The following is a 5000-nucleotide window of genomic DNA, read 5'->3' on the forward strand; positions in this document are numbered from 1 at the left end:
AGTCACCCTATCTCACAGTCCACTCTGTGTGTAACAAAGCGAAAGCACCAAAGCACTATCGTTCAACAACATCCATTTTATCCTCGCTGCCACAGGACACTATCCAAAGAACGACAAGAGGAACGTCACGTCCACTAATAAGACAGAATGTCTCACACCACCCGCAAACAACGCAGCTCAAATCAGCCAGCAACACCCACAGTGGTCCACCCAGTATCAACACAGGACGCAACGCCACGCCACAACACAAAAGGTACAAGTAATAAAATACCCTTTGGCCACACTCCTTATAAAGGCATCGAACCAACCCACCACCTGACACCAGCCAAACGTACATCCTGATTTGACACATCTCTGGCAACCTAACCCACGTTGGCCCTTAACCTAACCCACGTTGGCCCTTAACCTAACCCACGTTGGCCCTTAACCTAACCCACGTTGGCCCTTAACCTAACCCACGTTGGCCCTTAACCTAACCCACGTTGGCCCTTAACCTAACCCACGTTGGCCCTTAACCTAACCCACGTTGGCCCTTAACCTAACCCACGTTGGCCCTTAACCTAACCCACGTTGGCCCTTAACCTAACCCACGTTGGCCCTTAACCTAACCCACGTTGGCCCTTAACCTAACCCACGTTGGCCCTTAACCTAACCCACGTTGGCCCTTAACCTAACCCACGTTGGCCCTTAACCTAACCCACGTTGGCCCTTAACCTAACCCACGTTGGCCCTTAACCTAACCCACGTTGGCCCTTAACCTAACCCACGTTGGCCCTTAACCTAACCCACGTTGGCCCTTAACCTAACCCACGTTGGCCCTTAACCTAACCCACGTTGGCCCTTAACCTAACCCACGTTGGCCCTTAACCTAACCCACGTTGGCCCTTAACCTAACCCACGTTGGCCCCTTAACCTAACCCACGTTGGCACCTTAACCTAAGTTACGCTGCACCTTAACCCAAGTTACGCTGCACCTTAACCCAAGTTACGCTGCACCTTAACCCAAGTTACGCTGCACCTTAACCCAAGTTACGCTGCACCTTAACCCAAGTTACGCTGCACCTTAACCCAAGTTACGCTGCACCTTAACCCAAGTTACGCTGCACCTTAACCCAAGTTACGCTGCACCTTAACCCAAGTTACGCTGCACCTTAACCCAAGTTACGCTGCACCTTAACCCAAGTTACGCTGCACCTTAACCCAAGTTACGCTGCACCTTAACCCAAGTTACGCTGCACCTTAACCCAAGTTACGCTGCACCTTAACCCAAGTTACGCTGCACCTTAACCCAAGTTACGCTGCACCTTAACCCAAGTTACGCTGCACCTTAACCCAAGTTACGCTGCACCTTAACCCAAGTTACGCTGCACCTTAACCCAAGTTACGCTGCACCTTAACCCAAGTTACGCTGCACCTTAACCCAAGTTACGCTGCACCTTAACCCAAGTTACGCTGCACCTTAACCCAAGTTACGCTGCACCTTAACCCAAGTTACGCTGCACCTTAACCCAAGTTACGCTGCACCTTAACCCAAGTTACGCTGCACCTTAACCCAAGTTACGCTGCACCTTAACCCAAGTTACGCTGCACCTTAACCCAAGTTACGCTGCACCTTAACCTAACTTACGCTGCACCTTAACCTAACTTACGCTGCACCTTAACCTAACTTACGCTGCACCTTAACCTAACTTACGCTGCACCTTAACCTAACTTACACTGCACCTTAACTGTCACATGTAACGTCACAGGAATGTAGCTTTGCCTAACAGCAACCCTCTGAACATAGTTCACTGCTTGGATCCTCTGGTGTCATGTGTATTTCTTGATGCCATGGTGCGTACCCTCACATAAAGGTCTTTCGAGTGTTGCGTACTTTCTACACAGTCCCGCTAACCACTGGAAGGGTGTACCGCTACAGAACGAATATCGCCCTCCCCTCCTGCCCTTCCAAGCTGGTCGGTCAGGCGTTTGTTTGTGAAATGAGCCTTGCAGCTGTTCAGTTGCATTCGGTTGTCGATGCAGTCAGTGTACGTTGTGGTACGGCCTGTGTGGACTGTCCGCTGATGTACGCGTAACCCACACTGATCATCCGTCGTTACGTACTGAGTGACATAATGTGGCACATGCTTGACCGTACACCGGCTGCGCCCTACAATGGCGAATCATAAGGGCCATATGTTGTGCACGATGCTACTTGTCTCGTCTCCCCATTACAGCGAGATTGCACTGTTGTACGCCGTACAGACATGTGGTAGGTAGGTACGGACGAAAGTATTGCATGTTGGCCCCCCCCCCCCCCCCTCCTCCCTCTGCCGGGAATCAGCGTGAGCCGTCTGTTGATGTAGCGACGAGGGTTTTCCTATTTAATCGTATTGCCCCACACAACATGATAGCACGGTGGACCGCGTTCCACATCTGCGACATGCTACAGAGGCCGGTTGACAGTCGACCGCGCAAGGGACATTGCACACGTGCGCGGACCATCTTCCACGTGTTCTCTCGTGTACATGCCGCAGTGTGTATGTGGGCTGATGTAGCGTGTCGTGACACATAACATGCAGGCATGCCAGAATCGTAGATTTCGCAAATGTAGATTGACGTATACGTTTGCTGCCAAAGATCCGCAAATGAACTGGAAATCAGTTGTTGAGCGGTTGTTCGCGCTGCAGGTGCATCGGTGATAGCGACGATCGGTACATCTATGAACCGGTTGTTTCGGCGGTACCCGCCATGCCCCCGAACCTGAGTTGGCCATGTGGGTATGAAGCGATACGAGGCTGTGGCTTGGCGGGACAGTCCCCGGCCGGTGAGGGGGGGCCGCCCGGCGTGCTGGCCGCGCGCTGCGTGAGCGCACGCACTACAGCCGGCTGGTGGGGGGCGCCCAGTGGCAGGAGCGCCGGCCGACGGGCCCGGCTGGCGTCCCAGCTATGCGCCGGCGCACCCTGCGCGCGGCGCCAGGCGGCCAAAGTGGGTTCTGCCGAGCCCGGTGCGAAGCGCGGTGGACATCTGCAGTGTGCTGGTCCGATTGCGGACTGTGTGCGTTGAGGATGCGCCGCCGCCCGGCACTCGGCGTCGCGACGCCGTCTGCTGCTCGGTCGCCCCCAGCGGTTCTCGCAGGTGGTTTGTATCGCAGCTCTGCGGACGTGTTGGCGCGTGCGCTGTGCTGGGAGAGTTCGCTTCTGCACCCAAGTGGGGCTTTGCCCTTCTGTGGCGCTGGCGTTGGAGCTGCCGGTCACCGTAGGTGGCGCGTGTTGTTTCCCGCCGGCAATGCCACGACAGCACGCTCCCGGGCCTCTGTCGGCAGCGGCAAGCTCAGTTGGGAGCACGGGTGTTCGCACTGAAAGCGTCTACTCGCCCATCTCCGGGCGATTGCGCCTCTCTCGAACCCGACCAAGTACTTAGGACGGCGCTGCGCGCCGCCGGGACCTGAGAGGGTTTCGAGGTGTATCGTGCAGGGGAGCTCAGCCTGCTCCTGTTTGCAGAATAATTGAGCGGACGCTTGCGTGTTCGCGCGGGCCCTCGGGACACACTCCCGGGCGGCCGGCTGCTCAGCTCTCGTTGACGCAGCTCCCTGGTTGATCCTGCCAGTAGTCATATGCTTGTCTCAAAGATTAAGCCATGCATGTCTCAGTACAAGCCGCATTAAGGTGAAACCGCGAATGGCTCATTAAATCAGTTATGGTTCCTTAGATCGTACCCACGTTACTTGGATAACTGTGGTAATTCTAGAGCTAATACATGCAAACAGAGTCCCGACCAGAGATGGAAGGGACGCTTTTATTAGATCAAAACCAATCGGATTGGCTCGTCTGGTCCGTTTGCCTTGGTGACTCTGAATAACTTTGGGCTGATCGCACGGTCCTCGTACCGGCGACGCATCTTTCAAATGTCTGCCTTATCAACTGTCGATGGTAGGTTCTGCGCCTACCATGGTTGTAACGGGTAACGGGGAATCAGGGTTCGATTCCGGAGAGGGAGCCTGAGAAACGGCTACCACATCCAAGGAAGGCAGCAGGCGCGCAAATTACCCACTCCCGGCACGGGGAGGTAGTGACGAAAAATAACGATACGGGACTCATCCGAGGCCCCGTAATCGGAATGAGTACACTTTAAATCCTTTAACGAGTATCTATTGGAGGGCAAGTCTGGTGCCAGCAGCCGCGGTAATTCCAGCTCCAATAGCGTATATTAAAGTTGTTGCGGTTAAAAAGCTCGTAGTTGGATTTGTGTCCCACGCTGTTGGTTCACCGCCCGTCGGTGTTTAACTGGCATGTATCGTGGGACGTCCTGCCGGTGGGGCGAGCCGAAGGCGTGCTTGCGCGTCCCGAGGCGGACCCCGTTGAAATCCTACCAGGGTGCTCTTAGTTGAGTGTCTCGGTGGGCCGGCACGTTTACTTTGAACAAATTAGAGTGCTTAAAGCAGGCAAGCCCGCCTGAATACTGTGTGCATGGAATAATGGAATAGGACCTCGGTTCTATTTTGTTGGTTTTCGGAACCCGAGGTAATGATTAATAGGGACAGGCGGGGGCATTCGTATTGCGACGTTAGAGGTGAAATTCTTGGATCGTCGCAAGACGAACAGAAGCGAAAGCATTTGCCAAGTATGTTTTCATTAATCAAGAACGAAAGTTAGAGGTTCGAAGGCGATCAGATACCGCCCTAGTTCTAACCATAAACGATGCCAGCCAGCGATCCGCCGCAGTTCCTCCGATGACTCGGCGGGCAGCCTCCGGGAAACCAAAGCTTTTGGGTTCCGGGGGAAGTATGGTTGCAAAGCTGAAACTTAAAGGAATTGACGGAAGGGCACCACCAGGAGTGGAGCCTGCGGCTTAATTTGACTCAACACGGGAAACCTCACCAGGCCCGGACACCGGAAGGATTGACAGATTGATAGCTCTTTCTTGATTCGGTGGGTGGTGGTGCATGGCCGTTCTTAGTTGGTGGAGCGATTTGTCTGGTTAATTCCGATAACGAACGAGACTCTAGCCTGCTAACTAGT

At 54.2% G+C, this 5000-nt stretch overlaps 1 non-coding gene across 1 annotated transcript in view; it reads left to right on the forward strand.

Annotated features, from left to right (window-relative positions):
• Positions 1-3568: 3568 nt before the first annotated feature.
• The window catches only part of LOC126325975 (small subunit ribosomal RNA), a 1893-nt gene continuing 461 nt past the window's right edge, over positions 3569-5000 (forward strand). The window contains exon 1 of the ribosomal RNA XR_007560443.1: positions 3569-5000. This exon is cut by the window's right edge and continues 461 nt beyond it. This is a non-coding gene — a ribosomal RNA (small subunit ribosomal RNA).

The sequence above is a fragment of the Schistocerca gregaria genome, unplaced genomic scaffold (genome assembly GCF_023897955.1).
Source record: "Schistocerca gregaria isolate iqSchGreg1 unplaced genomic scaffold, iqSchGreg1.2 ptg000954l, whole genome shotgun sequence".
NCBI classification, from domain to species: domain Eukaryota; kingdom Metazoa; phylum Arthropoda; class Insecta; order Orthoptera; family Acrididae; genus Schistocerca; species Schistocerca gregaria.